The sequence below is a fragment of the Octodon degus genome, unplaced genomic scaffold, assembly GCF_000260255.1.
Source record: "Octodon degus isolate 3935 unplaced genomic scaffold, OctDeg1.0 scaffold00080, whole genome shotgun sequence".
NCBI lineage: Eukaryota > Metazoa > Chordata > Mammalia > Rodentia > Octodontidae > Octodon > Octodon degus.
Window position 1 is genome coordinate 1445608 of NW_004524656.1, and position 9915 is coordinate 1455522.

At 47.3% G+C, this 9915-nt stretch overlaps 1 protein-coding gene across 8 annotated transcripts in view; it reads right to left on the bottom strand.

Moving 5' to 3' along the window:
• The window catches only part of Gramd1b (GRAM domain containing 1B), a 186050-nt gene that overhangs the window by 141148 nt on the left and 34987 nt on the right, over window positions 1-9915 (bottom strand). The gene's annotated exons all lie outside the window — the stretch shown is intronic.

Genomic DNA, 9915 nt, shown 5'->3' on the forward strand with positions numbered 1-9915 from the left:
TTTTGTATCTGTGTATTCAAAGTGATTAGGATAGATATATAGTTGCATTCTCTTAATGAATAGAATGATTTGTTCTAATGATGTTTGTAAATAGGATCACAAGTCCGCATCTTGTACAGCAATTAACCACTAAGAAGCATATATGCAGTGTATTATTTGTTGAAACTGTACTTCCGATTTGATTTGAAACTGTCTCATTGCTATCTGTTTGTCCATAAAACTTTGAAAAAAAAAATTAAAAATCAGGCCTCAAAAAATAAAAATAAAAATTCTGGCTTCGAAAATTCAAAGATTCAATGTAAAGATGGGCATCTGAGATGAATACACACTTCTCAAATGAAGTAATACAACTATCAATTAAATATATTGAAAAATTTAAAAAAAAAAAAAAAAAGAAAGAAAGAATCAGAACCAAGCTGGGCATGCTGGTACTGCCTGAAATGCAAGGACTTGAGGAGCTGAGGCAGGAGAATCACAAGGTGGAGCCCACCACAGGGTACACAGGGACTTGGAAGCCAATAAGTTGGGTTATATAGAGAGACATATAGAGAAAAAAAAAAAATAGGGCCAACCTCCTGGCACCCCTTTTTGGCCTTCTAAAGCTTGGAAAATTCAGACAGAGGAGATGAAAACAGTGGGTCACCTTTAAACTGTTTACTGGTTCCAAGTAATTAAAAAATACTGGGCTGTGCATTCACCAGGTGCTTGCGTAATGCCCTCTGTGTGCACCTGTGCCAACAGGCGGCGGCAGCAAGGCAGCAGCCAAGCGGGTGGCACGTGCCGCCTGTGATTTGAGTCTCAATGCCTATCCCTCCCAGTTAAGTGACCCCTAGCAATTTATTTAATATCACTTTTCCTGCCTATTGAACGGACAAAGACACAAAGGTGCTGTGAAGTTTTAGAACAAATCGATGAGAAGCGTAAGACCACTACCTAGCGCAGGTAATGATTGCTGTCAACGTGAAACTCTAGCTGTCACTGTCATGGGCAAGGCATAATTTTGTGGGTTCTGGGAAGAAAAGGACATGAATCAGACAAGGGTCTTCGCTCAAGGTGTTTACAATCTGGAAAGCAAGAAGCAATGTAACTACATTAAAAAAAAATAGAAATTAACACTCACAAATATTATTGCACAACCTTCCCTCTGGGGCCAGTAAGAAAAGAATGTCTTGGTGACAAAGGTTTTGCGCTGATGCTTGAAACTGGCTCAGCTCAGGACATGGAGAAGCAAGGAAAGGCTTCCAGCTCAGCACCACTGGGGTGCGGATGGAAGGAGACTGTGATGGAAGATGACTATGACCCTGCGGGGACCCAGGAAAGGCTGACAAGGTGCAGACGGTGACTGGTAAATTTCAGAGAAGTACTGGGGAGGCAAACACTGAGCAGGAGTGCTGTAGGTCTCCCAGTGTTCCCAAGAAGGCTCTGGTTTTCTTCGCTTCCACATTTTTATTATTTTATTTATTTATTTTTATTTTTATTTTTTTTTAATTTTAGGGAAGGGTCTACAGGGTGTTCAGGGTCTCACTACTAGATCAGACCCATAGTGATCCACCTGTTTATAGCCTCCCAAGAGCTGGGATTATAGGCACATGCCACCAGGCCCAGACTCAATTGCCTCTCAGCACATCCCAGGGGCAGGGCAGGCAAGGCAGGCAGGGCAGGCTCGGAGATCGAACCTCCAGCCTCTGTGCCTGTTTGCAGGTGCTTTAATCTGCTGAACTATTTGGCCGGCCCTCACTTCCATATTTTAAGTTCATTTTACAATGGTTTAAAATAAGTTAAATGGATGTCAACCACTCTTTAAATCAATCCCAATAAATAATATTGTAGGGGAATCTCCAAGATCAAGAAAGGCTAAGATTTTGGAATTGTTGGGAACAAAATAAATGCATTTTTCACTGTGATATGGACATGAGCCTTTGGGTGCAGGGTTGGAATGTAGGGGTTTGGCAAGTGCTCCCCACAGGTCTATGTGTAAAAGGCTTCCTCAGAGTGGTTCCACTGGAGGAGCCTTGTGTTTTGAGGAGCCCCGTGCAACACTGAAGATGTGCTCTCGAGGGCAGCTGCGGATGCCAGGCTCTTTTATTTATTTACATTTATTTTTACTTTTTTGAGACAGGGTTTCATACATAGTTTAGGCTGGCCTTCAACTCACTCTGTAGCTCAGGCCGACCTCAAATTCATAGCGATCCTCCTGCCCCAGCCTCCCGCCATAGGACAAAATCCTCTCCTTACTGGGATTCTCTACTGCAGTGCTTTAGACAGAAAAATGCCAGCCACCAGGTCATCCACTCTGCATTACTCAAAGCCTAGGTGCGGCAGGGTGTCTAGTCTGGGCTTAGTCTGGGTTTAAAGAAGTTGAAGAAAAGTTGGAGACAGTCCAGCAGATGGCAGTAACAGATGAAACTGTCTGTTGGCCTGAAAAAGAAACTAAACAAGGATTTAGAATGAGTCTGTTTGGGCGCCAGATGACTGAGACAAGACTGAGACATGGCTTAACCACGCTGCAACCTAGGGAATTTGTATGAGCGTCTGTTTACCACTCTCCCCAAACCAGCCAGAAGTGGTGCTAGCACTCCAATCCTGCCAGTTGGGAGTTGAACCTTCAGATAAAAATCACTGCATAAATTTACTTTTGGAACACTAGACCATGTCACCAAGACACAGCCCCTCTTCTTACACTTTTGGAATATCCCAGAAGGGGCCCAGTTGAGGCTGACCCTTGTTCCCTGGCTAGCACGCTAGTTGAGGACCTTCTCCTAGAAGGTCACCGTAATACCAGGCACACAGGGAAGTGCTGGGGAAAATCCACTGCTACTGAACAGAGCTCGCTCCAGGAGGCAGGAATTCGCTAGGCTGTGACCAGGAAGCTCCGCAATGCAAGCTGGGCAAATTCTTATGATTCCTCTGAGCTCCTGGCTCCCTCCCCCTCCAGGGACACAAGGAGAGCAGGCTAAAGCCACAAGCCACAGGCAGATGTCCTTGTGCCCTCTGGAAGGCACTGCCTGGCTCACAGCTGACACATCGTTAATGTTTCTGAGTGGATGGCTCCTGAGTAAACTCAGCTCTTCTCCTTTTCAGGCAACTCCAAAGGCCTCTTAAGCCCAGAAGGGATTTGAGATCCAGGAGAACCCAGCAGTCGTGGGGAGCATCTGCACTGTCATTTAGTATTTCTAGAGCCTAACGGGAACGGGGATCTCACTGAACCAATGCTGTGTAGACCAAAGTATGGCATTGCTTTGCTTTTGGGAGAAATCCGCAATCTAGTATATTAGCATCAATTATTTCATGCTAATTGGAAGCTTCAAAGGGCTCCGAGAGGCAGTTATAGATGTTTTGAATAATAAAAGTGAATAAATAGGGCCAGCCAGATAGCTTAGCAGGTTAAAGCACCTGCTCAGGCAGAGCACAGTGGCTAAGGTTCGATCCCAGTGTGCCGTGCTGTGCCGGCCCTGCTCCTGGGGTATGCTGAGATTGGCGACTGAGACTGGGCATGGTGGCATGCGCCCGTAATCCCAACACTTGGGAGGCTGAAAATAGGAGGACCACTATGAGTCCAATCTACATAGTGAAACCCTATAGTCATTCTAGACCCTGTACTAAATGCATAAAAAAATTTTTTTTAAGTAAATAAATAAGACATTGGAGTTTTGGACAGCAGTTTGATAGTAAACAGCCAACCCTGGGCTTGCCGCTGGCTTTGCTCTCACTGGCCTGACAAACCCGGCCAACTCTCTCATCTTCTTAAGACTAATTCCTAAAAAAATGGAGAGTGCTGTGATTACCCACCATTTAATCTTCACTGAATAGAACCACACTGAGGATTAAGGGTGAACAATCCAGTTACAGTAACTATCAGGATTCAGAGTTCAGGATCTAGGAGGCGCAAGTTCTAGTCCTGACTGTGATACTTGGCAAGAGGAGACTGGGCTTTCCATAACAGAGAGATACTTGGGTGTAAAAATGTTGCGTCACAGTCCTGAAAAGCTGAGTTGCAAGATGGCAGTCAGAAGACAGGGCTGTATTTTTATGCTGATTTAATTCCACAGTAAAATAGCTCAGGCATCTGCATAAGTAGGAAAGGTGCACATGGAAAGCCAAGGCTGGTAGCACAGAGGTGAGGAGTAAAGGAGAAGTGACGCTGGTCGTCACCTGGCAGCAAGTGTGGGAAAGCCTAACAATAGCTCACAAGTAAACAGATGTGACCAGCCTGCGCACAGCTGCCAACTTCTTACAAAACACGCTGCAATACTCTCACACACGCTTAGAAACATTCAGGCGCTGAGAGGAATTGATCATTTGTCTTCTGAGTGAGGAAGACTGCTTCTGCCTAATGGCTCCTGTGGGAACCTGCAAGATGGGCAGTGGGGCAAGGACTCCAAGATTCCAAGAGCAGCTCAAAATCTGCAACTCACAAGAGCTTCTCTTTCATAGTTTGCTTTTTTTGTTTGTTTGGCTGGTTTTTTTTAACCTCTAAACCTGGCCATGTCTGTGTGCTTTTACTTTTTGCAGTCCTCCTGAACCCAGGGCCGTCCCTCAGGGCAAGGCCGGTTCAGCTTGCAGTCCTCCTACCTCAGCCTCTCAGTGGGATTAGCGGTGTGAGGCCGGTGCTGTCATGTCTGGTGTGAAAAAGAAAAAAAGAAGCAGTGTAATGACACACCTGTCATCCTACTGCCTGGGACACTGAGGCAGGACAGCCCTGAGTATGAGGCCTTGGGAGCAACCAGAACAGACCCACTGGTGCATCCCTGTACTTTCCCACCGCAGACTCACCAGCTGATCCACTGTACCTGGACCCCACTCCTCCCACCCTTTTCTTTCATCCCTGAGGGATTCTGTAAAGGCAAAGCCAAGGACAATTGCTAAACTCCACATCCCCAGCCCTTCTCTCTTTTTTGGGGGGGAGAGGGGCAGAACCAGGGATTGAACTCAGGCCCTTGTGCTTGCCAGGCAAGTGCTTATTCTACTGAGCCATCTTTCCTCCTGGCCCCAGCCCTTATTTTACTTAGAGACAGAGTCCTGCTAAGTTACTGAGGTGTAAGGGTGACATGCATGGATTTTTTTTCTTTTTAGTGGTACGAGGGATTAAACTCAGGACCTTATGCTTGCCAGGCATTCATGATTACTCCCATGCTTGAGCTCCACTTTTCTTGCCCACTAGTGTCACACCCTCCTGGTCTTCATGCCATCTCACTTCCACTGTTCTCTTTTGGGGGGAGTTTCAAGAGCTCTTCTACTTGGAACTTAAAAGTCCCCCAGAGCTCATCTGCCACTCCTTCAATAAATACACAAATATCAACTATGAAATAGCCATTGCTGTCAAATCTAGAAAAAGGGCACTGTTTTATAATAAAACAGCCAAGGAGGTGACATTCTGTTGGGTTCCTTCTTCCCCCTGCCTTTATACCAAGTAGGCTAAGTTTCACAGGTCTCTGAGGTTGTCAGCTATACACTGTAAAATAATATTGTACATTCATCAGAGAGGTCCTCAGACAGGCCTGAGTAAGCCTGCTGCAGCACAGCTCCTGGGGAGAACACAGCCTCACCCACATCTTTATACCAGAGATGCCGCTAACTCCTGAAGACAGCTGAGCAGAGAGCCGAGCTTCCCAACAGGGTGACAGCAAGTCACTGATGGCCACAGACATGTGAGTTCATTAGTCTTGTCTGTCTTTCGCCCTACAGCTACATTTCAGGCAGGCATCCACCTGCTCCCTGGCGTCTGGCCGGGCTGGACAGCACCAATGCAGAGCATCTGCTTCACGCAGAAGACTCTGTTGGGCAGCACTGGTGAAGACGTTTTCCGATGAAGCCCAGGACTCAAATTCCAGCTCTGCCACCTGTTTTCTCGACATCTCCCATCACCTTAATGGTTAAAACCAGTATCATAAAACTCTAGGAGGATTGCATGAGGTAATGAACACCAGCACTCAACAGAGGGCCTGGCAGAAAAACGGTAACGAGTGCACAACAAATGCTCCCGCTCCGTGTGTTTATTAGCATGCACTTGCAGTGTACTAAGCTTTCTTAAACATCTAACAAGAATCTCAGCCGTGGAGATAGCTCAGTGGAATAAGTGCTTGCCTGGCAAGTACAAGGTCTGGAGTTTGATCCCTGGTACCACAAAAAAAAAAAAAAAAAAAAAATCTCAGAGTATGCCCAATAAAAATGCTACCATGTCTTTCTCCTCTCCCTGTATTCCACATACACTTCCTGCAAAATGGAAATGCCCTCCACACACACATACATCCATCACTCTACTTCTCACTGTTCCCTAGTGCCCCTGCCTCCACTTCCACTGGTCTCCACAGGTGGGCAGTGGCTCCTGCTCTCATCACTGCAGGGTTGGGTTACTCGAACAGGGGCCTCAATGCTGTTCCTGTCACCAGGCTCGTCCCCCTCCACCTCCCCTCCATACAACACTGTGATCTTGCTGACAGCTCCGATCACTTTGTGTCTCTCCCTGGCTTAGTGGCCTTGGAGTGCAGCTCATTGGCCCACATCTATCTCCAGCATCACATACACACACACACACACACACACACACACACATACACACATACACAGAGTCCTTGGGACTTCCTAAAATTTCAGAACAAAGTTCAAGCTCCTTAATGCCCAGTAAAAGCCTCATCACCTGTCTCTGTCCCATTGCTGTTTCAGTTACCAGCTCCCTCCTCTCACCTCAGCTACAGGCTCTCCACCCCACCCGCCCTCCGGCCTGGGCCTGTCTTTTCTTCTGCTCCCTCCTTTGTCCCATTAATTCCCACTGCTGGGGCTGGTGAGATGGCTCAGTGGTCTAAAGCACCTACTCAGAACAAGCTTAGCAAAGCACAGGGACCACGGATCAATCCCCCAGCACCACATGCCAGCCAGCCCCGCCCCCTGGTGGGCTGAGCTGGCCACACATACACACATACACACATAAATAAATAAATAAATAAATAAAAATTAAAAAAAAAATTCCCACTGCTGAAGCCCCATGGCGTAGAGATTTTACCCTGAGCGCTGCAGCATGAGGCTCTCCAAATCCCGCCTCTTCCCTCTATGCCACTCAATTTCAACCTCATTCTATAGTGAAAGCTACTATCTATATTATTGGGGCATCGTAAGAATTAGGCAAAGTAGAGTCCACAGGATACTCAGGTATTTAGCACTGAGTAGATGCTCAATATCACAGCTACTAAAATCCTTCACAACTAGAGGCTTCTCAAAGAACTCTTTTTTAAGGCAAAGTAACAGTAAGGGAAATGACATCACTGAAGTGAAATAAATTAGCCACAGGAGCTTTAGTGTCACATGATTTCTCTTATCAGAAACCCAAAAGATGAGACTGGACGTGGTGGCACACACACCTGTAATCCCAGCTCTTGGGAGGCTATAAACAGGTGGATCACTATGAGTCTGATCTAGTAGTGAGACCCTGAACACCCTAAAATACAAGAAAGAAAGAAAAGAAACCCAAAACATAAATAAAAAGCAAACTAAAAGTTGGGTAATAGGAAGTAGGGAGATGTCACCCACACTGTTCTCCTCTATCCCCTGTTCTGGTAGTTTTCATAATTTTCATATTTGTTAGCATTTGGAAAATAATTCACTTTACTGTAATTTCTGCCATCCTATAAATTATTTAAAAACAAAGAGTCTGTCTGGCATTCCTTTCAACGCCCAAGACCTACCTAGCACACAGCAGCTGTCTGATAAATGACCATGTGAATGCCTAGTCCCGCCCTCTCGTCTAGCCCCGCCCCCTCGTCTAGTCCCGCCCTCTCGTCTAGCCCCGCCCTCTCTCACTGTCTTCTGTAGGTGCAGCTGTGGCCGGGTACTCTCTGGCCAGTCCAGAAGGACTCCTTGCTGCGTCCTTTCACAGCAGCAGAGACTGTCCCTGCCTGCCCCTGCCTGTTCCCTAGCACCTCCTACAAGTGCCAGGCCAGGCTCCACTCGCCACGCAGTGCATGGCCCAGGGTCCCAAGGAGCCACCCTTCAGTCTGCAGGTCAGAAGTGTCATTTTTTCACCCATGCTTCCGCCATCTGTGCTCCAGGCCTTTGCCCTAGAGCAGAGACACCAACATGAGGGGCCGGGGAGATGGCTCAGTAGAATAAGCGCTTGCCTGGCAAGTGCAAGGGCCTGAGTTCAATCCCTGGTTATACAAAAAAAACCCAAACATCTGAGACACCAACGTGAGTGAGGTATGCAAGGCCTTCCAGGAAAGGCCACCACCGCAGCCAAAGGTGCAGCATCCCCCTGCCACTCCTGCAGGCCCCAGTCATGGTCCCGGAGCTCGGTGAACCAAGGGAAGGCAGCAGCAACTCGTGCTTTGCCAGCGCTCTGTTGGGTGGGCAGGAGAGGATGTGGCTCTCCAGAAGGACATTCTAGGTAACAGTAGGTGCAAAAGCATTTTGAAGCTAAAAGCTAGGACTTTTTGTCTGTGGCTTGTTTGTTTCTGGTGTCTCTGAGTGTTGATATTTTTCCCAGTCCTGGGGATTGAGCCCAGGACCTCCACACGGAGTTATATCTCCCGCCCTTTTTTAATTTTCACACAGGGTCTCATTAAATCACTAAAGTGCCTGGGCTGGGCTTGAATTTGTGGTCCTCCTGCCTCAGCTTTCCAGAATGCTGGGTTATAGGTGTATACCACCACATCTAGGGGTTGTCACACATTTTATGCCCATCCTTGGTTGTCATCAACAGAGATAATCAACTGTGTTTAGGGAAAAAGATTAAACATTCTTTCCAATGTCCTGTTCTCTACATTGTTTTTCAGAAAATTAAGTAAAGGATCACTCATCCATATATAGAATTCTAGTCCTCTCACCATTCACAATAAAAGAATCATTCTTACCCCACTGTGGGTCTGGAGAAGGAACAGCCAGAAGGAATGCACCACCTTTTTCTAGTTTCTCTCAGCCTGGTAGTTTCTTTGGCCTCAATTTCTACTAGTTTCACGGTGGACTCTTGGGTGCTCATGAGAGAGTAAAGACAAAGTAACCAGCTTCCTAGAGGTGAATCTCTGAGCGGAAGCGGGGTCCACCAGCAGCTCCCTGGAGGGGGATGTCTGTGCAGTGTGGCTCAGACTGTGAACCGCAGTGTCAGGGCACCACCTCCACTTCCTGGAGCGCCAGCACACCACGTCCTCTCCGCACCCACGGAACCCCTCACTCCCCGACTGATCCATCTCTAGCATCGCCTCAGAGAAGGAAGGCAATGCCAGGAAGCTGCAGGACGGGTCTCAAACCCACAGCACACAGATGGCATTTTTTGCCCAAATAACCTGAAATCTTTCAGACAAGCACCTTGATGCCTGTGCTTTCATTAAAACTGCTCCAAAGGAAGAGTTCAAACTGTGCCTCTATCAGTTTCCTTTAACAAGGCAGGACTCAAAGGCTGCGTACGCATCTCATGCCCAGCTCCAACTGCTCCCCCAAGCTCCAGCTTCCCTAGTCCAACTTTTTACAAGATATCACCCTAGTTCTGCCTCCCCAGTCTCCTCCAATACCATGTCTAAAACTACCCCTTCCTTCCTGCACCCTGACTTCTCCCAAACAACTCCCATCTGCCTTCCTCAGCTCACTGGCCTGCATCGCGACCCATCCACTTGGTTGTCTAAACAAGGACACTCAGGAATAGCTTTGGAGGTCTTTCCACCACTCCCTGCCTCCTCCTACTGTCACCAAGTTACTCTGTGGCTACTGCTACAGCACCTTTTCCAACCATCCTCTCCCCTCTGCCCCTAATCCCTCAACCCTGGTCCAAAGATCAGTACTACATTGGCTGCAAAAGGATTACCTGGAAACTTGTTGAAAAATCTGGTTTCCTGGCAGGAGGTGCCTAGCAGGCATGAGGCTCAATCCCAGTACACACAAGAAAGAGAGAGAGAGAGAGAGAGAGAGAGAGAGAGAGAGAGAGAGAGAGAG